This window comes from Falco naumanni, chromosome 2 (assembly GCF_017639655.2).
Source record: "Falco naumanni isolate bFalNau1 chromosome 2, bFalNau1.pat, whole genome shotgun sequence".
Classification (NCBI taxonomy): domain Eukaryota; kingdom Metazoa; phylum Chordata; class Aves; order Falconiformes; family Falconidae; genus Falco; species Falco naumanni.
Window position 1 is genome coordinate 35,251,053 of NC_054055.1, and position 24,663 is coordinate 35,275,715.

At 44.0% G+C, this 24,663-nt stretch overlaps 1 protein-coding gene across 4 annotated transcripts in view; it reads left to right on the top strand.

The window, feature by feature from the left end:
• The first annotated feature begins 20 nt into the window (after positions 1-20).
• ELF1 (E74 like ETS transcription factor 1) overlaps positions 21-24,663 on the top strand; it is a 96,964-nt gene continuing 72,321 nt past the window's right edge. Inside the window, exons 1-2 of one of the 4 annotated variants that reach the window (XM_040583998.1) lie at positions 21,407-21,534; positions 24,521-24,650. The gene's annotated coding sequence lies outside the window, so the exon portion shown is untranslated. Of the gene's footprint in view, positions 116-21,406; positions 21,535-21,665; positions 21,877-24,520; positions 24,651-24,663 lie in introns of those variants that run through there. The other 3 variants (XM_040583994.1, XM_040583995.1, XM_040583997.1) reach the window with 3 other exon arrangements.

The following is a 24,663-nucleotide window of genomic DNA, read 5'->3' on the forward strand; positions in this document are numbered from 1 at the left end:
CTCCTCCCCCGCCCTTCCCCACCTCCTGCCTTCGCCCGCTCCTCCTCCCCCGCCCCCGGGAGAGGCGAGCGCTCTGCGGGGAGCCGCTCGGATAGGGAGCCACCGCCGCCGCTCGGTGAGTGCCGCCCGGCCGAACTCCGCGGGCTGCGGCCGGCTTCGCGCTCGGGGGGACGGGGAGCCTCCCCCCCTTCTCTCGCGGCGGGCGAGCCGCCGGGGCCCGCAGGTTCGAGCCCCGCCGCCGGCAGCACCCTGTGCCGGGCTGCTCTCGCCCCGCTGCGGCTGCGGGAAGCGGGAGGTGCGCGGGGGGGTGCGAAGGGGTTGGGGGGGGCGGCGGCCCCCTGCGTGCGTGTGGCGGTGCGCGCCTTCGCGCCGCGGCCGGCGGCGCCCCGCCGCGCTGGATGCCCATGCCAACTTTCTGAGGAGTTTGGGCAGCGCGTAAGATCGGGATATCGGGAGCGGTGTCTGGTGCAGACTTCGCCGCCTCCGTCCTCCTCCTCCCCGTCCCCCTGCCCTGAGCCGCCGCCTGCCTCTCCCCGCCGTCCTGGGGCAGCGGCGGCCCCGCGCTGCACGGGGCGGGCGCGCGCGCGCGCGCGGGACGGTTGGCGGCGCGCACGCGCCTGAGGCGGCGGCGGGGGCCAAGGGGGGCGCCGCCCCGGGGCGGGGGAGGGGACGCGGCACGGTCGCACTTGGCCACCTCCCCACCCCCCCCTTCCCCCCGGCTGCGACACGTTGGCCCCGGCCGGGCAGCGTTGGCTCCCAGGGGTGTCGGCCCCGCCGGGTGGCTGGGGCGGGTGAAGCCCCTCTCCAGCGCCTTCCCCCCACGGGTAAAGCCCGTACCGGCTCTGTGCGCCCCCCGCCCCAGCGCTGCGCGACTTGTTTGCCGACGGTGCCGCGAAAAAAATAATGTTAATTCACCAACTGCAGCTGGCAACCTTTTTGCTGTAGTCACGCACAAGGGTGGAGGAAAAGCCTGTGGAGTGAGTCATAGATTTAAGAGGCCCTCTGGTTGTTTATGGCGAAAACAGGGGGTGGCTCCTTCGGCGTGCGGGAAATAAGCGGAGTAAGGTTTGCTGAAGTTTGGAATAACAGGGTGAGCCAGGGATGCCCCTGCATACCACCCCCCCTGCCCCAGCTGGCTATCGAGCAGCCTGGGAAAGGAGGGCGGCAGGCAGCGCTGCTTTTTACTGAAGGCAGAAGGGCCTGCGGTCGGGCTGTCATAGCGAGATGTGGTAGTTATGCATTTGTCAGCATTTCCATTATAAGTGGAGTTCTTACGTGGTTTACAACTTGGTTATAAAAATATGCACTGGGTTGAAATTTGGTCAATGGCCTCTTCTCCGGAAACATCCTCTAAGCAAGTTTTGAAATGGTTCTGCTTAGATGCTAAGGGGAAATCCATGGAAAGTATTGGCTTTTAATGTGTCTCTGAACTTTAAAACTTAGCTGCTTAGGCACATGGATGCATTTACAGCTGTTAGTAAAAAAAAAAAAATAAAAAAAAATCCCGTGCCCCACCACCATCACCCTCACTTCCCCCCAAGTTTGTTAAACTGGGGAAGAGTTTAAAGGCTTAGCCTCTGCAGGCCTTGCTTTTTACATGTTAATTACTACAGCAGAAACTCTGGAGACGCTTGCAAGGTCCCTGCACCCTCCCGTTGGGGCACCCACCTACAGAAGTGATGTAGGGCACCACGAGTCTGCACAGCTCTGACCTTCGAGTGCCCGGGCAGTTCCAACACCTCAGTGCTGCAAACAAGAAGCTGGTGTTTAAATGAAGGCGGAATATGTTAACTTTGCTCTGTGGGATTTTTTTTTTTTTTTTTTTTACCGTGTCTGTTCAGATGTTGCTTCTGAGACAGGGAACAGGGAACAAGCACAGTATTCAAGAGGTTTCGTTTGTATACCACTATATATACATGTATCTGGATCCCGTGAAACATGCCTGCCACCCAGTGGATATGTGGCTGATCTATATATATTCTATACATTGACTACCTCTCTGCCCCATCTAGCCCTTCCCTGTTGGTAAGTTTGCAAAGTCAAATGCTTGGGAGCTGTAAAAATGCCAGGCTTATCTGGCCGCCCTGAGTCTTTGCATGATGATGGTGTCTGTTGTGATGTTATCTGCCACCATCCTTCCCAGCCAGCTCAGATGATGAACCAGCTCAGGTGATGAACCAGTGGCACATTTGCCAAAGCGTACCAGCTCCCTGGCTGGGTAGCAGCGAGAAGAGGTAATGTGAACAAGGCCGATGATTGTATGCAGAGGGAGAGGCAGTTTCACACCTGGGACGGCTGGAGAATTGGGTTTTGCAGCTCCTGCCATTGCCACAGGATTTCCATGTAAACGTAAAGGTTTTGTCACATGGTCTGTTGGTTTTTCTGGGTGCCTGGCCTGAGTCCCTGGGATCTCCTTTGCAGTTATGCTGAGCTTGTCCATCTGGAACAAAAGTCAACAGCTGTTTGCTCTTGACATATAGAAAATGTTTTGTAGGTCTGAGCGTGTTAGAAATGCAAGTCTTGAGTGTCAGAGTTGCTGGACAGTGTCTGTAGCTTTTTCCTTTAGTCTTTCCATATCTTAGTTTCCCATCTTTTAAAAAAATGTCGATAACAATACCTTTTATTTGATGGATTGCTGTCGTGATAAGAATCATAAAAGAACCTGGGAGAAAATAAATTATTCCCTCTGTGGTTTGAAATTGTGTAGTGATGGTCTAGAAAACAAGGGCAAAAAGAAGAATTTGTGTGTTAACTACAGGAAAGCTTATATGGGGAAAAAAAATTTGACCAGGTCAGTTGCAATTAGAGATTGACCTCCATGCATATAAGCACTAGGAGACGGGTTTAATTACTGTAAGCCACTTAGTTCTAAGAATTCCTAAATTCTGCCATGTTAATCACACTTTTATTACTGCTTTTTGTGTGTGATTTCCTAGGTTTTCTTTCCCTTAGGAAAAGAGCTAGGGAAGCATACTTGTGCCATCATCCTTCATTGACTGGATTCCTGATGTAACATCTGGGATTCTGCTGTTTGAGCACTCTGTTGAGATTAACCAGTGGTCATAGGTTGTGGCTGTGGTCTGTGTTGCTGTGAACATCCATAAGACAGGGCAGGGAAGGGCAAGGAGAAGCAGGACTTCTGCTCGTGTCCCAAGTACCTTGTGCTGTCATGGCCTCCACCAGCCCTTACATGGAAAGCCTGGAGCATCCTGCTGTTCCCTGGCTTGGAGCGTGGTTGTTTGAGCTGCAGACCTGCCCTTCACAGGAGCTGGGCAAGAAATTGTTGCTGTGGGGATGGCCTATCGTCTGATCAGCATGAGGCGTTGAGAAAAGTGTGGACATGGCCTAGCAAATACCTGCTGAAAAAGCACAAAGTGCAGTTTGTCTTTGAACATTTGATCAGATGCACTTGGATTTTTCATGGGGGCAGCAAAATGGACACCTGCAATATAGTGGCTCCAGCCCTTGTGTCAGACTTCGAATCTGTCACCAAGAGCTGGAAGGGTGCTGTAGCCTTCCAAGTTTCCCAGAGACTTCTGTTAACATTGAAAGACAGCATTTTCTTTGGTCTTGTTCTGAAAACAGCTAAAGTATTTTGGCTAAGTTCTTCTAATCGCAGTCTGCCTCTTGCCGCACCTCTCACTCAGAGGTAACCTCTACAACACATGGAACAAAATTTAGCCTGAGGCAGACATTCAGCTGGGAAAATTTCAACCCAAACAGTCAAAGTCTGGCCAAGTTACAAGCAGCTGGAAGCAGCATCTTGCATTGGAAGTGTTTAGCAACTGCCTAATAGGCAGTGCTAAAAGTTTCATCAATACTGTTTACATGTTTATGTACATGGAAATACACTGCTGAATTATAATATTTTACTTGGTTGACTAACTGGCAGCCAGTTGATTCTGATTATTTTTTTTTTTAATAGAGAATCAAACCTAAAATTCTTTGATTAATTGTACAAATGCTTTTCCTCACTCACATTATTCATTGTTTTCCTGGCTGAAAAATTGAAAACTTTAAAACAGAGCCTATGAAATAAATGACAAACCAGGGCTTACTTGTTCTGAATCTTTCAGAATGGCTTAACAATTGTTAAAGACCAATTTATAGAACTAGAGCAAATTGCTTCCCAGCATTTTGAACTGTAAAAAACCACATCTCCCAAATTCCTAAGCTATTCATCAATTGTTCTGTTGTAGCAGACTCACCCTATATTGTGTCCCTGATATATCTATTAACTCTGCAGTGAAGTGTGAGTATAAAACAATTGTGCCATGGAGTCACTGTGGAATAAATACCACAAACATTGGCAAAGTTGCTTCATAAATCTTAGTTCAGAAATGAACTTAGGCGTGCCTTTCTTCTATGGGAGTGCAGCTGTTTCTTGTGGCATCCCCTGAGGGCTGAATCTTGGCGTAGGGCTGTTTAGTATCATTATATTCTCAGTTTCTGTGATGGTATCTCGTTGTTACCAATAGATTACATGCAGGTTTGTGTGTGTGTTGAACAAATTACTAGTACGGTGTGCTGCATTTTTTTAAAATGGTCAGAACCCAGCAGAAGGCATTTTTCATGCAGCCACATATAAAGGAACCAGGAATGCAGTTACACCAGCAGGATAAGAGACTGTCTTCAAACTAGTAATTTGCAAGAAGGCTTAAGAATGTGTGCAGAGAATCGTCTTAACAGGATTTTTCATTGTAATGCTGTGACTGAAGTGTGATCTTTGGCTGTATAGCAATATAAATATTGCACAGAAATAGGAAAGAAAGTACGTGGCCTTAGTAAGATTGCGGGAATTCTGTCTTCTGGTGTTGCTGCTCACATGTGAGGGAGGATGTGAAATATTAGTAAGAGCACGGTGACAAAAGTGACCCAGGGTTTGGAAACCCAGCTTCACAATGCAGGGTGTACAGTTTATTCAGCTTGGAAGAGACTAAGTGGGGAAATGACGCCTGTCTATATTGTACATATGTGTAAGGAAAATACATGATATTTACTTGACCCTACTGAGACATCCAGTGTCTGGGAGATTAAGTTAAGATACATTGTACCTTGAAATAATAAGTAGCAATGAGGGCAATAAAGCATTGTCATGGATTTGCTGTTGCTGGGAGTGTTTAAAGTGAGATGGGGTTTCCTTCTCAGAGATGTGCTTTGGCTTGATTCTGTGGAGGACACTTGCAGTGCATGTAGAAGAGGGAAGGACTGTGCTCAGTTGAACTGTATTGTTGCTAGATTGCGAAAATAAGATTATTTGCAGTCCTGTCCATGTATTGTAGCACAAGTTGCTACCTTGGACAAGATTATAGTAAAATGTCATGCTTCAGAACCTGGCTGGTCTTCTCTTGGGTCAGGAGGACCATTTCTTCTTGCTGCTTAATTTGACTTCTGGGATTATGAGTAATTATTGTATACTTTCCTCCAGAGCATCAACATCTGGTGGCAGCTGGAGACAGGATATCGGGTACTCACCTTCCTTGCTTACTGCTCTCTGTCAGTAAAGTTCGCTCATATTCCTAGGTTAGTGTGCTGTCTTTGCTCAGGATGCTGACAGCTGTATTCAGGGATGAAGAAATTTCCCCTGCCATTAGATAGACAAGGACGTTGCTCACTGTTCAGAAGTCAGCTGCTGAGGGCTCAGTGTACATCCAAGCCTGCTCTCACCTTAACCACCTTTCTGTCCTTTGGGTTTGCCTCTCCTGCTGCCAGATCTCCTGCTGCAAGCGGACACCAGAGATGGGGACATGGGAAAGTGTGCATATGGTTTGACAGCACGCCTGGTAGTTACTAGAACAACAGAAGTTATGGTGGTGAAATCACTTTGTTGAAGCATTACCTGCAGAGCTCTTTTTCAGGCAGCTTCACAAGAAAGCTGAAGGTTTAGTTTGCCTGGGAATTGCACTTGGGCCTAGATAGTTTTGAGATGATGTTTTATTAATTCCATCATTCATTCTTTTTAATACAACATTCACATTTTTTCCTCTGGCATCTGAATTTGAAATATACTTTAAGTGTTAGAAGTATTGCTTTTTGTGGAAAATTTACTTTATAGCACTTACTCTAGAGTGTCTGGTACGCAAAAGAATGCCAGGGTTTGATGTTCAATATTTCACACAGTGGCTTTGGTTTGGGCTTTTTCATTCACACCTTAAAATATCCTATGAAAGTTTTAAGGTTAAAAAATTGCGTTTTCTGTAGAGGATGACATTACTGGAAGTTTTCCTGTGGAGAAGAACTGAAACTTGAGGAGCATAAGTTCTTGTAAATCAGTATCTCTAGACTTCCCAAAACCATGCATATATTTCCGCTTACTTGGAAATAACTTAAGCACTAAAGTACTCCTCTCAAGCATGATTTCTAAAAACACTTTCCTCAGCTACCCTGTTGAGATATGTGTGTTTGAGAAAATGACAGTACAGCCTTCTAGGGTTTGGCCTGTATATCCATTGCTACATTCATTGGAGTTAATGATAATGCACTATTGATTTCTAGGGGATACAGGATCCAATTTACTAATAAAGTACAAATCAGATTGCATGTTTTCAGTTTTTAAGAGCTCTGGTTGGGTTATTTAATAAATTTCTTCCCAGAAAATGGCAAAATCAAAGAATCAACAGTAAATTTTGAATCTTATTTTAATGTTCCAGTAGTTGGATAAAACTTGGGTTGATACAGGGATGATAATGAGTATCGCCACATGATGCCTGTTTTGAAAATGTGGTCATAGTTTGTATTTTGCCAGCTTGTGACATCTTACTGTGTTGGTAATATTAAGTGATTTTTATTCCCTCACTGGCTGTCAAGTGAAACAATGTTTTAGGCTGAGATTAAAATTTACAGAATTGTCAAGTGACCTAAATCCACCTCAGGGGCATATCAAAGTTGAAAATAATACTACTAAATAGCTGAGCTGTATAACTGATTGTACGCCTAACAGCACTAGATGTGCGTGTAGGATAATTATGCACCCAGACAACCAAATTAACAAAGGCTACAAATAGTATTAGGACTGTGTTCTCTGCCAGGTTTGGTTTCCCCCTTTACCAGTGCTAAATGTAACTATAATCAGGATAATCGAGAATTAGGTGTTTTTATTGAATGCATTACGCTATACCTGCTGTGTGTGTGTGCGCAAACTCCCCATGTAGTCCCTAATTTAGCACATCTGTGGCCAGTGAAGACATAATTTTGCCTTCTTCCCAGAATTAGTTTGATTTTCTTCTTTTATTTATGTGTGTATACAGAAGTATCTTTTTTTATGTTAAAACCTACTATTTCAGCTTCACCTGCATACTCTAAGCCGTGTGATGTTCCAGTCTTTTTTCCTTCATTAATACAGTGGTGACATTAAGCAGTTACAGAGTCTGAGGTACCTGGTCATACAGGCATCAACGAAATTTAATGAGGTGTTTCAGCATGCTTGACCTTGTTCTGTGACTCGTTTATGTGTCATATTTTCATGTAGGAAACCGAGCATGCTCCAAGTCCTGGCAGAAGGTCACTCACAGGGTATCTGCTGCTGCAGCTTCTGTTTCCACATCTGCTGCTGCTTGGAGAGGCACTGCTGCTGTGTCGTTTCCAGCAGCTTCCACATTAAGTGTGTTATCGGAAGCTTTTGGGCTGGGCTTGGACTCTTCAGGAGAGGACATGAACTGGTGATTGAGAAGTGGAACATTGCAGGATTCTGCAACTTGCTGCAGACCTTCAGAGAGCCTTTTTGGGCAAGGGAGGTTTGAACAGCATCCTGGCATCTGTTCCCTGCTCTTTAATTTTGTTGAGAGGAGAAATTCAATGAGAAATTTCAAGGTCTCTGGTTGATCAAGGTCTGACGTTGAACAAGAGAATTGCAACAGATATGTTTGTTTTGAGGGGAAACTGGAAAAGCATACTTTGTCACCAGTATAAACTATTGAAGAGGTAAGGAGGTTATTCTACCCTGTGGCATAGAATTTGCTATTTTTTTAATATAAATGACAGGGGAAGTGGTATTGTGGGTAAAAGGACAGCCAGACTAGTCACAAAAAGGATGGTGACAGTACTTAGTGTTCACATACTGCTGTAGGAATGCTGACTGATCCAACGTGTTGTGATAATAATGTGTTACCTAAGGGACAATAAGACTCTAGGAAAAGAGCATAGTCCAAGGCAGCTTCAGAAACTGCAGTATTTTGGGGAGATAAATTGATTTAAACATAAGAAATGTGCAAACTGGGTAACTAAGTCCAGTTGTTTGAATTCATACCTTAAAATACGCTTCGTGTGCTGAGGGCGATGGCAGCGGGTGACAGAGAGCTCCCACATCGCCTCGGCTTGAACCCTGGGCCTCCTCCCTCCTTCTCTGCTTCCCAGGTTGCAGGGGAACGCAACAGAAATGAAGCCACCACCAAGCTCCAGAATAAAGTCCAGCACTTGAATATTTCTAGCAGTAATTTCCCCAAACAGACAGGCCTTCAGGCAGCTCTTGCACAGTGTTTTTTCTTGCTCTCCCTGCGCATCCTGCCTCACACGTGACAGACAGCAGCATCTAATGAAATAGCTGGCATTTAATGGTTATGGATCCCAGCTGCAGTCATCTTCTCAGTAAAACATTAGGCCTGAGGGTCAGCTGTGCAGAAAAAGACATCAGCTTCTTCACACTGTCACTGGAAGTGTCAGTGTGTATGGGTGTCCCAAGGAGCGACAGGGTCGCAGTGTGTGTAGGAAGTACAGGCAGCTTGGTCTCCATGCCCATGGATGCTGTGGCTGTGATGGCCACCTCTCTGCTCCGTCAGCTACTCCCCCCAGCACCTTGTCACTCATCTTCTGCCATCATTTACTGCCCTCCCCACCTCCCCCCCCAGCCTGCCAGCTGAACACGGGAACCCTTCTGTTTCTGCCAAAATTATTTTACTTACGCAGTTTAAACAATAGATTTATTTTAGCCAAAATGGATTGAGGTGCTGAGGTGGCAAAGCTGAGGCAGGTTCTGGTAGGCAAAGCTGAGGCAGGTTCTGGTAGCTGTACTGAGAAGCTGCTGTGGGGTGGGTTGAGGAAATTAGTGGTGTGTTAGTGGAGATAATGGAAATGAGATGTGTCTGCAGCCTATTGAACTGTAAGCCTTTCCCCAGCCTTGTGCCAACAGACTTGTGCCAGTGTTTTACTTTTGTATTTCCTTCTGGGAGAAAGGAATTACACCCATATGTCACTGTGTGCAGGGAGTAGGTCTCCCAGCACCCGCTTACCTCCACTGAAGTGGTTCTGAGCTTTTTTCTTTTGTATTTGGGTATCTATGTGCTCAGTGCAGCTGTCTTTCGCTGAATGCATTTTCAAGCGAAACCTTAGTCTTGAGCCATCCAAAACAAACCTCTAGGGGCTTTTTTTAGGTTTTCCTAGTTGAACAAATCTTACGGGTTAACAGATTTTTAGTCTTTATGGTTTGTAAAAATTTTACTAAGGTTTTTGCAAATTCAGTTTTCAAATGTTAATATTACAGGGTAGTAAACCTTTTCAACTGTTATAGGTATAATATTTTAATGAATGAATGAACTGGCTTCTGACCATAAATATACTGCAGCCAAGATGGTGAAAGCCAGAAATATACTTTTATGTTCTTGGCAAATGGCCATTTGTGAACATTTTCCAGGGCATATCTATTGATGTCAGAGAGTTTTACTGTCCTTGTGATCAAATTTGCTGGTGTACTTCTATCATTATTGTACTCTTTCGGGAAAGGAGGGGGTGATTGCATCATTATGTACCTCATCTGAGGTGAATTATTGCAAATACATTACCTAAAGTCTGACCTAGCTACTTGCTTTGACTCTGGACATAGTTTTTGGCACAGTCTAAAACAGAGGTCAGACAGCTGGATGGTCACAACACATTTTCAGGAGGTTGTTTGCTTAAGAGGTCTCTGTATATTTTCTGTGAGAAAATCAATACATTAGCTTTTGTTTTCTCTTGTCCTTCTGAAATAAAAGCTGCACAAGAAATGGGGGTTTGTAGTCTCTTGTTTTATCATTGCTGTGTGACTAGAAACTGGAAGATCAAGTCATACACAAGGCTGTTACTGTATGAGCCCCCTCAATGTCTTTACTAGTTAGGTGGGGGTTTTTTTTCCTCATTTCCCAAATCTATGTGTGTTAGTGGAAGCAAACAACTCATTTCATGTTTTTCTGAAGAAAAAAAGTAGTTATAGAAGTAATTGTTTTTATTGTGGAGAATTAGTGTTGAATACTGTGTATCTTATGTCTCTGCCTCAATACCTGTCGAGAATATTACTTATTTTTCTGAATTCTCTAATCCTCTAGGGCTCATACATTCTCCCTTGTCTTGTTTCAGATTGATGTCAAGACATGTAACGACACTGAATATAGTTAGAGACTATGTTGTTCATTGGAGCTTCTGCTTTATGGTATGATGGACAAACATATCGGTCCCTCTTTATTTTTGTTTCCAGAGGTGGAGCAGGATGTGTTACACACATATTTAGATTTAAGTTTCCATTCTGTATACTTCATTGTCAGACCGAGCAGTAGTCTTATTATAGGTGTTTCGATAGGCACAGGTATTTGTGCAGGTGTGGTTTAAGGGAGAAAATGCATATTTATGGTTCTTTTGTATAGCACTATGTTCATGTTTGTGGAATGACTGCCTTTTAGCAGAAGAAGCTATTCTAAATGGGTAGTATTAGGGAAAATACTGAATTTAGGTACTGTGTTAAAGAAACTGGAGGAGTGATGTGAAAAGGTGGTTTTATTAACACTGTCACTGGTACTTTTTGTATGTGTGCTCCCCCTTTCTTATCCAGTCAGGTTTCTAAATCATGTCCTTAGGTTTCTTATTGGACTTAAGACAAGTAGAAATAAAAATCCTGAAGGTTTTTTTCACCATTCTGTGATAAAACCTTTTTGGGGATTACTTGTTTTATCTGCCAGAAGAATAAATTACCAGTTCCAGATAAGCAGGGGAGAAGATGGCAATTGTCTGTGGATTCTGACTGGAACATAGTCACAGCTTGGGTGGCTTAAAACCAGGTGCTTCCATGCTTTTGCTCTGTGGAGCCACTGCAATCTAATTTTTTCTATTTATTCCAAAATGTATTTTGAGTGTTTGTTCATACACCTGAAGAGTAGGGAATAGAGCTGGGAATGAAAGAAAACAAGGTAAAACAAATCAGAAAGGGAAAGAAATAGAAGAAGGTAGATCCAAATTAGTTTCCTCCTTCTGACTGTAAAGATATCAGCCATGAAAACGAGATGCAGAAGAAACTGTGAATAGTCCCGCTGATAAAACTGTGATAATGTAAACTACAGAATAACTGAGAGCTAGATCAGTGCTTACAGCAGAATGTTGAGTTGTAAGCCATTACCAATAGTAAGGAATTTAAATTCCTCTCACCCAGCTTAGTGCATGGACATCTGTTTACTGAAGGATTTTTTTGTGTCCTTTTTAAGGACAAGGTGTTAGCTTTTACTAATGGGAGGAAAATGGACTCAGATCTGAATGCTCATACCAAATAAGGCTGAAGCCTAGTCATCTGTAATTACAGCTTAGATTTCTTTCCCTTCCTCTCCCAAACATTGTGTTAGTGTGATGTAGTTTTAAGAACAGCAAGAGCATGAAGTATGGACAGGCAGTTTTTTCACCTAATTAATGACCAGATTTTCTAAGTGAGCAGTACCCATCAATGAAGCACCAGAGCTTTCCCAGTTGAGTATGACCAAGAGCTAGAGCTCATGATCTCCCAATTCACTTTAGGCAGTCTGGGCTTACTTTGCTGCCCTTTACAAATAGGGAGGAGGGTACAGAAAGTCCTGAGCAGCTATATGGGGAGTCAGGTGCTGTTGTTAGCTTGGGATTGGTGCCAGTGATCAGACCCAAGGGGAAAAGTGATGGGGAAACTGAGGTAAGAAGGCCTTATCGGGGATGTGGGGGAAAAGAATGTATGAATGAGTAGCCTGCCACCAGCTCCACTTTACCTCACTAGTGATGTTTGTGTTTTTTTCCAGAGGATTTCAAGTCTTTATACCTTTGGCATTTAGTAAAAATGAAAATAAATGGATGATGAGGAGACATCTTTTGGGGGCTTGTACAAGCACAGCTAGCAGATGCGTATTTCTGCTCTGGTCAGAGTCAGAGTGATGGTGTGAATGAACAAGTACTCAAAGGAAATACGGGGTGCTTGTTTAGGGTAGGGGAGTTTGTTTTCTCATAGAACAGAGAGTAGTAGGGAATAAGCTGCTCCTAGTTTCTGCAAAGCAGCAAGGGCTCATATCCCAAAACCAACAGGTCTGAGGTTGTGGGCATCTAAAAAAAAAGGTAATTTTCTTCACTCTTTCTCCTTCCTGAGTGAGATTATTGACCACTGCCTTAAGAAAAGATGTTTTAATTATTCTTATTTGGAATATTAAAATTAATTTCGTTTGCTATTACTTTTCAGTAGTGGTTGAAATAAAGGAAGATTTCTGTGACCGCAGTCACAAATAGTATATTTTTGTCTGATAGGCGAAGCTGGAAAACATTTCTAATGTGTCTTGCTAAAAGTGGGAAGCATTAAATGAAAAGTTCATGAAATAAAGTTGATTAGAGAGAAACAATGGATGAAACACTCTGAATTTAGACTACTGTCCTAGAATGTGAGCACTCTACTCAAATTTAGGTCTGTGTCCCTTGATGGCAGAGGGAGCTGAAATCATTCCTCTCTGGCTAGTGGTATGTTTTCCAGAGCACAGATCTTCAAAGCTGATGGACTCTCAGTAAATGCAGGGCTAAATGGCTTGTAATGTTAAACATATATACTGAAATGCTAAATTGACAATATTAGACTAAAATAATAAACATAGTACTTTGAATTGAGCATTGAGGATACTAAGTCTATGACAGGTTACTTAGGGAGAATATTGAACTCCCTCCGTTAAATGAATGACCTCTATTAGTGGAAAGCAGGAGAAAAAAGCACATCTGAGAAAATGTGCCTGCCATAATGTGCTCTTGTTCTCTTAGCCTCTGTTCCCAATGTTGTTTTCAGAGCTCCCTAAACCACAGAGTCAGGAAAAATGGTTCCTGAGAGGCTTTTGGAAAACACATCATAGTAGCAGAAATTCTCTCTGGAACTGAGCTTCTGTGCGTGTGTGCAGTGGTATCTTCTAGGCTATGTCTGACAGCTGTACCTAGTTTTTATGGGCAAGTGACGATAGTAGAGGTGACGGTTTGGTTTCTTGAGGTGATTCACAGGATTATAATCTTACAGGATTTGCTGGTAAGACTGCCCACCTGGCTGAAGATCAGCATAGAGATACAAGACTTCTGTTCGTGCAACTTGAAATGTAGCTGAGAGTTGGCCTTCCAGCAGCCAGTTCACCTTTCCTGCAGTGCCAAGCTTCCCCACAGCTCTCCTTTTTGTGTCCTGCAGTCTTCATTTTTTTTCTCTCTTCTCCATGATTTATGTATTCACCAAGTGGTTAATGTAGCATGTATTTGGGTAGGGAAGCCCACTGCTTAAAGTATTGATTGTTTCCTGAACAAGCAAGTATTTGGGTTGTGTTTCTAGCTAACGTTTCTTTAATAGACAGTTCTCTGTATGAATGAGTTGCGACGGAAAATTAATTCATTCACATGAGCTTACTTTTTTGCAAAACTTTTTTTCTCTTGCCTCTCCAAGTTAGCACTTATATATTTTTCCATAAACACACGGTCTTTTTTTTGTGTTCACATCCTGAGCAGTGCAGAAATACCCTGTTGCATTCTCATAAGCATCTAAAATATTTGTGGAACTCTGGCTCAACATTTTTCTAAAAATGATGTTTATCTGGTTTTCCTTTAATTCCATAAATTTGGCCTGCATCTGTACAGGGAGTCGGCACAAGTGTGCAAGGTAGCTGATAAGGCCAGTCTAAGATGTCGGGATTCAAAGGATAACAAAAACTGGAATAGAAGCAAACACATTTTCATCTGACTTGAGCAGTAGAAAGCCTTTGCAGCAACGACCCCGACATGTGCATGTACTAGATGCTTTTTGTTACTGTCTAAAACGGAAATGTGAATAAATAATTCCCTGGTACTTCTTCAAGATACCAACAATTTCCTGTAGCACAGCTGACTTTCTGGGACTGTGCAGTCTCTGCAAACTAACTCTAGCCTTTAAAAGAAAATTAATTAAAAAAAAAAAAAAAAAAAAGCAGCTGCAGAAGTACAGCTTTGGGTCCAGAACTGTCTAGTTAAGGGCGGTGCCTGGGTGTTTTCCCTCAGGAGAGGGTTTGATGGGGAACATTATGATCCCTCCCCTTGTCCTCTTGCTCTGTATAAAGGCCAAACAATAATAGTAATACCAACATTGTCGTGCTGTAACTTCTGTGCATATCTGTGCGCTTGTCTCTGGCTGTACCAAATACTTTCTCTGTGATTAATAGCATTCCTTGCATAGAAACTTCTACAAATCTCAGCTTCATTCTTGATTTGATTTTTATACTGATAGACATAAAAAAAATCCAGTGTGAACACTGGGTATTTTTTTTCTTCTTCCCAGTATGTGTTTATTATTCATGAATGTGTTGCAACATCCAAAAACGTAATGAGTGACTCACAGAATGAGAAGAGGAAAAATACAGTTATAGCTTTTTAATGAGGATTTCTCAGTCAACTACAGTGTCCCAGTTAAGAAACCACTATTGGACTATATAAAACCCACCCAGTCTTTGCTTTTATGTTTCTTCTCTGTATTTGCAACATAGTTTCACTTGGTATACATTTCTGTTCATTCGCTTGTTTGGTTTTTTTTCAGTCTTGTATCACGGATTACAACATTCTGACAGCAGAAACAAAACAAAAACCACAGAACAACATGTTTACAAATAGCTCTGGATTTATTTCTGTGTGTGTATAAGAGAGGAAAAGAGCAAAGGCTAAGTTTACTGCTACTGGTGTAGTAACATCCTTTCAGAGTTTAGATTGAGCTTGGATTCTTCAAAAATTATCCTTGCAAGGACTGCAGAGCAAATATAACCATCCTGTTAAAGCAACACAGCTCTGAAGGAATATAATAGTGGGAGATCTGAAGCTTACCTTGTGGGATGACATCCAGTGCTGGTCTGCTTTAAGAATCAACACTGACTTTCTTTCTGGAAAGATTGTTTCTTACCCTTGGAAAGTCTAACCTTTTCTGTCATATATATGTTTTTGAATTTTAGCAGTATTTATCAATTTCATTTCATACCTAGTATTCCCTCACCTTTGTGTCTTTCTTGCACAATAGCAGGAAATCCATATTTGCTTAAAGGCTTTGTTTTGCGTGCAAATCCATAAAAATAGATGGGCGACCTAATAATACTTGTCTTTCAAACCAGCTGTATACCCAGGTGATAGTTTCCTTTGGAAAGCTAAGCATCTAGCTGAATCTTACTGCAGTCAGGGTTGTATAGCCTTGTACAATATTGAAGTATATTATTTAAAAAAAAAAAAAAATCAGGGCTGGTACATACAGTGTGTGAGAATCTGGGATTAGAACATCATAGTGTTATGTCCTTGCTGGTTCTCTTGGGATATCCAGTAATTGTTACCATACAAAAATGAGGTCATTTTGGCTTTGATTGTTGCAAATATGTTGTGGTCAGGTGTTCTGTACATAAAATAGCATTACCTTCACAGTGCATAGCTGTGAATTCTAATTAATGGGCATTAATTAGAACTGCACTATCTTCTGCCTTGTTTCAGAAACTGTTTCTGTCTTTTCAATCAGTAAGCTCTTCTAGATGAAAAAAAAAATAATCCAGATACAGTTACCCATTTGTTGGTATAAAATACATTTCTCTGCCCATTTACTTCCCATTAGTTGCCTTTGTTGTAGGGCCTGTGCTGGAACAGGGTCTAGAGATGTATTTAAAAGTATAAGGGATGTTGGCCGCCTTGGATCAGTTTAGTGACTCTGAATGAAGAATTGGAAAGTAGCAACTTATAAGTGAGTTGGATTTCAGGATGCAGGAGCCTTTACTGTCTGAATGTGGTTATTGATAACATTGGGTGAGGCACGATGATGAGGCATCTGAGAAAAAGAGGTAATACATACATTATACAAATATTTGCAGATTGTGGTTTAATTCTTTCTGTTTCATGATTTTTTGGAGGGTCTAAAGCTCACTGAGAGATCTATGGGGGATGAATTTGTCCTGTCTTTGATTTCTTTGTCTTGAGTGCCTCAGAGCTATGGGTTTACAAGTGTGACTTCTGTCACACCTACTGGCAGGTGTATTTATAGGATGTTAAACGACTTTCAGTGCATTTTCCAAAACAAACAGGCAAGTAGAGTGCAGAGGGAGGGTGGAACAGAGCTAGCTTAGATCTGAGAGCTGTGGGTTAAGCACCATCTCTGTCCCTTCTTTCTGTCTGTAGCATCCTCCAAGTAACATGTGTCGAGCTTTTTTTTTTTTTTACAGCTGTTGTGCAATCATGTGAGTCTTAGAGTGAAAACTGACTTTAGTGCTGGCCCAGTCTTGTAGTCCATTACTACCCACAGAGGGAGATCCTATGCCCTTCACTAGCAGTGCTCATCAGTCTTTTTGAGCTGATTCAACAGCAGCTAGTGCTCCCCACCCATCCCAGTCAGCTTTCTGCCACAGTCGTCATAGAATCATGGAATAGTTTGAGTTGGAAGGAACCTTAAAGACCATCTACTTCCAACCCGCTGCCATGGGCAGGGACACCTTCCACTAGACCAGGCTGCTCAAAGCCCCGTCCAACCTGGCCTTGAACACCTGAGGGTGGGAGCATCCACAACTTCTCTGGGCAAATTGTTCCAGTGTCTCTTAATGTCTTTAATGGGATCAGTGGAAAGTTTAACAGGTACCACATGGACAAAAACTGGTGCAAGGAGAGGATGGGGAGAGAAAATGTGGTTGAGGTTGGTAGAGAAGTGTCAGAGAGAAGCTGTAGCCTGCAGCTTCTGGCTGAGAGTGGATCAGAGATTATTCTGTGTCAGAGCTGTATTTACTACCTGGATTTTTGCAATTCTTTCCCTCTGAATCTTGCTTGTGAGTAGAAAGGAGGATATAACCACATTTTAAACCACTCTCAGAAATACTGAGAAGCATTACTTCTCAGCAGAATAAACTCATAACAAAAGGAGGAAGGAAGGAACTTAAAAGAGCGAGGAAAAGAGACTATATAAGTAGATTTTCCTAGACACTTGTCACCTCTGGGATGTGACCTAAGAATACCTTAGAGGTGATCCAAGAAGAGTTTGTGCAAGGCTGTACAAGGTCAGGGGTTTGTAGCTGTGTGGGATGTTCCTGTGCTGCTTGGCAAAGGCAGCTACCTTGCCAAATATGCCTTCGCTAGGAAACACGAGGCAAGCTTAGAAGCATAAAATGGATGAGGTTAAAGCTGTCTGGTGCTCAGTTGTGAATCCATTTCATTTCAAACACCTCTCTTGCCCCTTCTGCTACAAAGGCATAATTTCTGGAAGCTTGGAAGACTGAAGACTTGTGAAGGACTCTTGTGTATTCTGAAGGAAGATGACATTTACGATCTGAAGGATTTAAACTTAACAAAGGAGACCTGGGTTACCTTCCCTCCCAGGTTTTGAAAAGAATAGTGGCCTGTTCATATGTACTTGGTTTACTACCACCTTTCCTTTCCTATGATTCAACTACAGTTCAGAAGACCAGCACAGTGAAAACATAGACTGTTTTCTCTCAAATTCATGGTGCTCTACTTTCAGCCTATACTCACTGCACACTAAAACATCACTGAACCATACCTTTAAATTGCAAATTAAGAATGGATAGCTGCATGGGCTGCAATGCAGGTATCTAAACCCCTGGGTTCTACATTTCTCCTTTAAGATGTTTTTTTACTAAAATCTCTGAAAATACAAGAGGTTTGTAGATGGCAAACAATTGTCTTAAAAATATTATAAGTATGTGGTCTGAATTGTGGTTAAATAACACAGTGAAGAGAACTTTTCTATGCCTATGTCCCATAGCAGAGACTTCTTCTGGGAATAGGAGCAAGTTACCTTACAATCTCCTGATGCAGTTTCTCCATGCATAAATATTTAGGTCATTATGCATCTGGCAGTGTTAGAAACCCACAATAGTTTCAGTCTGTTTTATGTGGCACAGTGGTATGTGCCAGTCCACAAATCCAAAGTACCAGGACAGTAACAGCATGATAGATAAGATATTATATTAAAATATTGTAGCAGTGCTACTATATGTTTCTCAGTGTTGTATCCAAGGAGAAAGGAAAGTGCAGGAGTTTGGGTGCTAACTGAACACTTGGGGAAAGGCTGGTTCAAATGTTGTCCTTACACACACACTGTGTGATCTCAGGCATGTCCATTGCTCAGGTGTTCTTCCCTGCCATGCTTGTAAATGGGATTATTAGTATTTCTTTCTTACAGGGATGCCTGAGATTAAATATGTTGTGAAGGTTGAGATACTGGGATCCTACAAAAACAATATGAAATGGAAGTTCCTTAAATCAGATTTTTACCCAGTCTTGAGCCAGTTTGATGAGGCCCTCAGCCTGTGCGAGTTAATGGTATGAGCCTGAGCTGACAGCAGGGTGGTGGGATCTCCTCTGGCAATAGTGGAGAGGAGTTACAGCATCTTGAGCTGCTTTAGGAATGGCACCACAGGGTACCATGTAAATGAGGGCTTGCTAGGCTTCTAATGTGGTGACCTTGTGTATAATACAGTGTGAAGATAAAAACCAGTGAGCTTTTAAATCTAAAGTTTCTGCACCCTTCTTCAAAATAATGTGTTCTCCTCCACAAACCTCCCTTTTGGCCCATTTTCATGAGACTAAAGTGTATCTGTTTTCTGGGTAGGGCAGCACACCTCCAGAGCACATCTCTCTGGTCGGTTCTCATGTGGCTTCAGAGCCTCATGCTGTCCCTTCTGCAGGCCATCTGCTGTGGTCCCATTCTGCATCTCCTGGGGAAGCAGCCCATCCCATCCCATCCCATCCCATCCCATCCCATCCCATCCCATCCCATCCTTGTAACAAGAGTTGTTGCTTTCAAAGCCAGTTGAGAAGGATGGACTCAAACCAGGGCATAAAAAGAGAAGTGGCTTCCTTGGGGTCACACATGAGACCAGCAGAAGTGGGAGCCGTATCCACGTTCTCTGCCACCCCAGCCGGTGTGCTGCACTGCCCCCCTCAGGGTGTAATTTGGCATGTGTTTCTCTGCAGGCCAGGGCCAATGGCAACGTGAAAATTGTATTGTGTGCTATTTATTTATTTATTTCTGCAGCCTTAACTTTTCCACTGGTGGGTTCCACCCTTTGCCATGCTGTGCGACTGCACAAATATTTGTGCTGGGAAACAGGTTGGGGGGATATTTTGGTGCAAGGAATATGCAGCTGTGATGGAGCAGAGGGCTAAAGCTGTTTAAATTGGCTTAAACCATGTTTTTGGTCAGTGTCTGGCTATGTCTTCTGTGCAAACAATGATCTGAGTTTCATAGAGATACTTATCCCAGCAATGGGCAAGGTCACTTCTTTAAGCCAAAATTAAAATTAGCAAGAAACCTGATACATTTCCAGAGATAAACATTCACCTGCATTCTCATTTGTTAAATACGTTTACTTTTTACATAGGCTTTTTTTAGAAAATAATGCTTCCAGATTTAGCTTAGAAATGGCTAAATGTTTGCATAGCTTGTGCTTGTACATCATTACGAAATGATTTTTTAATTTAGTTGACTGACTGGATAAGGCTGTGTTGGCTTTTTCCCCTGTAAAATATAAGTATTAGACTCTAGTAATTAAAATGGCACTCTCCCTGTGCCAATGTTACAGTTTCCTTGTAACTACTTGTGCACCTGGGTCAGATTTCTCCCCGCAGTGCCTCATGATTTCCAAAGGGTTTTGCAGCAAAAGAAACAAATACTTTTAGATGTAAGATTGGATTATAATTAAGTTGCTGGAGAGAGGGAAAGTACATCTGTTGCGAGAGGTGGAAAATATATGTGACTAAAATAACATCACGGTGTTTCCTCCACATGGTCTCTTTTCAGCTGAGAAATACAATTGAAGACATATTTTGATAAAAAGCTGTAGTGAAGCTACTTTAGTAGTGACTTAATTGAGACCTTTACTCAGCTAGTCATAAAAATGTGCTACTGCTGTTTTTTTCAGATCTCCCACTAAAGCAGGCTGCAAAATAACATGATAAAACCTATGTAATAAAATTGTACCTGGGTAACTGCTCTTTAAACAGTAAACTGGGAGCCAGTTTTGCCTTTGAGTGCCATGTAGGTATCACAGGGACTGAATTACTTGCAAGTAAAACCAACATTTTCTTCTTGGTTATTAAACATAGCCAGTAGCTGGAGATATTAACATCCAAAAAGCAATGAGTTTTGCTCAGCATGCCACTTGTGGCATTACAGTTTATTACCGGGAGGGTTAATGACAGCCACACTTAAATCATATCTGGAATTATTTCGATGTGTTTGCTAGAAGTAGTGTCAGGTTTTTACTCGCAGCTTCCCTGCTCCTTGCAAGGTTGCCTCTGCTCCTGCTGCCCTCTCTGGCCTCCCAGCTCCTTGCCCTGCAGTTACAGCCTCTCGTCGCCTGCATGGCTTGGGTCTTTGTGCGGTGTCTTGCCCTACAGCCGCCGTGCCGCTTTGGACTCTGTCCTTCTGCCAGTCAGTGGGAAACGAATGCACGTGCCAGCCTGCAAACAGAGCCCGCGTTTACCCTTCCCACTAAAATAAGGTGGAAGTCATTCTGTCCTCACCCTCCACGCCATGTTGTTAAGATTAAATATGTGTCAGGCATGCCCGATGAGTTGCTAGAGCCTGGCTGAAGCGCTGACATTGCCTTCATCTGTGGGCTGGATGGCTCGGGGCACGATGCTTGTTAGGCATGGCAGTTCCCTGAAAGAACATGAGGAGTGTATCAGAAACTTACTGGGGATCCTCGGCAGCCCTGGCTCTGCAGTTAGGTGCGTGTCAGTGCTTCACGGAGCGCTGCACATTAATGGGATTTCACTGAGAGATTTGGGCCCAGAAAGTTTTGGGGTTTTTTTCCAGGGTTAGCCATTGTAGGGCGAGCAAGACAGCATTGGTGAAACATACCATATGTTCCCCAGAAAAGTGTTTATTTATTTATTACTCGTGAAGGGGAGCGGGGTGGGACTGTACATAGGGGCTCCTTAGGTGCCTCTGCGGCCGGGGTGGCGGAGCAGGGAGGTGGGCGGGAGCCGCCATGGGCCCGCCGCTGGTGTGAGCCGGCCGAGCAGCCGCGCTCCCTCACGCTCCGCACACGAGGCGAGGCGAGGCGAGGCGAGGCGGCCGTCCTCTCCCCGGCTGCCCGCACCCCGCCAGCACAGCCCGCGGAGCGCATCGCGGCCGCCGCCACCTGCGGGGCCGGGCCCGACCGAGCGCTGGCCGCCGCCCGGGGCGTGTCGTGTCGAGCCGAGCCGCCCGGCCCCGCGGTGACTCACCGGCCGGGCCCGGGCACCACTTCCCCCCCTCGACAGGAGCCATTTTAGTTGCACGAAGCTGCCGGGCGGCCGGGGCGGCGCCGAAGGCCCCGCGGCGAGGCGGTACGTGCTCCCCGGGCAGGGCAGGGAGGGGAAGGGAAGGAAGGGCGGCCGGGCGGGGGGACGCGGTCCCTGGGCTGCCGGCCTCTGCCGCCTCGACGTGCCGCCCGCGCCGGGAGCCGCGCTCCTCGGCCGTCTGGGGAGGGCGGGGGTGGCGGGGGAAGGGAACTTCTGGTAAAGTGCAGCACCTGGGCGCGCTTGGGAAAAAAACACAAAAAATCCAGGCAGCCGAGAGTGAAGGCGCTGTCTCGGGGCAGCAGCGCTGCGAGCTGCCTGTAGCCGAGCGCGTCGCTCCGGGCGAAGGGCAGCGCGGCCGCCGCTGTGCTTCTGTGACCGGCGCGCTCCGTGAGTGTCGCGGCTGGCGGGTGATCTTGATGCGTTTCATAATTGTGTTGCTTTTGAAGCGTTTGGAGGTGTCAGGCAGCCTGCTGGTCTGACCCCTTCGGCCACTGCTCAGCTGACTGTAGGATAAATTAATTTTATTTACTCCGAAGCCGCGTTTACCTGGACCCGTCCAGCACGTAGTGGAGCACGGCCCAGGTGATTGGGACAGAGTTTGCGCTGGGCGCTGTGGCTCTGAGCACCTTGGCTCTGCCGCTGCCGCTCGCCCAGTGTGGCCCTGAGCGACGCTAAAATGGCAGGTTTGTCGTTTCAGAGGCAGATCTCTCTGTGCCCATGGCCTTAAATTGTGGTTCTGTTTTTGCTGAAACAAACTTGCTTGCTGGCAACTGCCGTGGTGTAGTTTTTATATAGTGAGGGAGAAATGGGCAGGTACTCGCCTTTTCCTGAAAATGACGAAGAAGCGATAGTAATAGGGATGGTGTTTGTGGCAGAGGGACAGACCAATTATAAAATGGGCTTAGTGGTAGTTGTAATGGGAGAAGAAAGTGCTGGAGGTAATTGCGGTGTGTCAAATTGCTTTTTAAACTTTCAGTGGATCAAAACTACCTTGATTCTCCTAATTATGTACTTCTGAACTCTAGCACGGTATTATGAAAACAAAGAGTGCTTCCACCTTGTTTATAGTCAAACAGAAATGCAGGCTAATATATTTAGAAGTTTTGTCTGAGTATGTAACTTCGGACTCTATATTTCAGTCTTCCAGTTGAGAAATAAAGTTGAGTATCGTCTTACTGAAAATGAAATGGCAGGGAGCTCGAACTATTGCACACAGGGGAACATTTCCAGTTTCATTTACTGTATGGAGCCTATATCTGATAAGTATAATGGAGTTTTGCTTAATACTGCAATTGGTTGCAGGGGAGAGAGGGAGGCAACCATTAAGTAAATGGTCGTGCTTTGGGTGAGACTGTCTCTTGTCTTCAGCCTTTCCAGTGTTCACCCATATCTTCCTTCTGCATGTTACCGTACGGTGTGTTTTTACCATCTTTTGGTTTTGTCTGTTTTGTTTTGAAAAGCAACAGGTTTTGCAAGGGTTTGGGATATTTATTTGGTGCATTGTTTCATGTTGAAAAATCCACAGAGGAGATGATAAAACTACAGAGGAACTGCTTGGAAAAAAATGTTTTGAGTTGTCGATAGAAGTTTTTTAATGAAAAAAATCTTTAAAGTATTTGCATCTTCCTTTTTTTCATCATTAATTTTCAGATCTTAGAGCTGAGACAACAGTCTGCTGTGCTTGCAACTGGCAGAGCACGAGCCTCCCTTTCCTTACCTCTTTCCTCCCCTTCTTTCTGCTGTACTGGACCTTGTTGAGACATCCAGCCTTAAAAACTGGAGTTATCCTAAGACTGTTCCCAAGCTGCAGCTGTTTATCTTGGGCAGAATGCTTTTTTGTGTGCTAAAGGGTAAGTAGCTGCTGGTGCGTTCTCTTGAGCAGGGCTTCACGCAGGAGCAGTTCCTCTTTGAAGGCAGTGCTGCCATGTTGAGCATGTCTTGCTGCTGCACAAGGACTACACCAGGGCTACAGGAGCATCTGTGGTGCAGTGGTGGAGCTAGGAAAAAGTGTTTTGAAAGTCCTCCAAGCCTTACAGATGACAGCTTGGACAGATCTAGAAGGCAGAGAAGAAGTGGATTAGCAGGGACAGAGAAATGACATTAGTTTTTGTTGATTATTATAGCTGAAGCCTGTGTTTGTTTCCAAAAAAAAAAAACAAACCCCAAACCAAAAAAACAAACCACTTTTCTTTTTTCCTCCCACCCTAAGGCAGGGATCTTTCACTTTGGATTGAGTTTGTGGTTGTTGTGAGATGAGCCATGGGAGTGGTATGATTAGATGCCAGTTAGCTTGAACTTTATTTCCAGACCCATGCTTTTACAGAAGTGCCTGTTTTCTAATGTGCTCTTTTTTTCATCCATTGAATATTAGAATTGCCAAGTCAGTGATCTTGGCACTCAAATGAGGAAAAAAAGAAAAAAAAACCCAGTAGTAAACGTCCAGATTTGAAGAATGTTGTTGGCCTGGTATAGCCTGATGTTTCAGTATTGCTGCAAACTCGTACTTCAGTGGTGTGCATTACTCTTTGGACACTTCTGTGTATAAAAGAAATAAAAATACACGAGGTGTGGAAGTGTAGCCTTTTCTCCCTTTTCAGCATAGCTGTATTCAAGGGAGGGGTCTTTGGTAAAACTGTTCAGTGAGCTGATGGAAAAGACTTTGTAAGAAAATGCAGAATTTCCCTCTCAGAAGAGAAGCGTTGATCTCCAAAATAGCTTTCATTTCTTGCATTAGCAAAAGTTTCTCAGCTTTTGCTGCAGATTCTGTTGTTCTCACTGACATTGTTGGTAACTCCGTGAAGTTTTGTTGGGTATGCGAGGAGCAGTGAGGACTTTTCCCCACCGGAGTGATTCAGCACAGGAGTGGCAGGAGGTGGAGTTCACTTTTCCAGCCTTGGTTACAATCCGCTCCATAAGCGCTGAAACTTTGCTACCATATGCCAGTGACTTACTGTGCTTATCGTTTTAATGCCACTGATGTGCTTTAGAGACGATTTGCTTCCTTAAATCTTACTTAAATGTTCCTTCACAGATAAAGGAGTTGACAAAGACTATACATACTGAAATTTGAAGTCTTTTGCTTATCGAAAGTCCGCAGAAGCCATGTGAAAGGCTGTGGACATTATCACTCTCCTGACCTGACCGGGCTAATCTGTGTGGAGGTAAAAACAATTT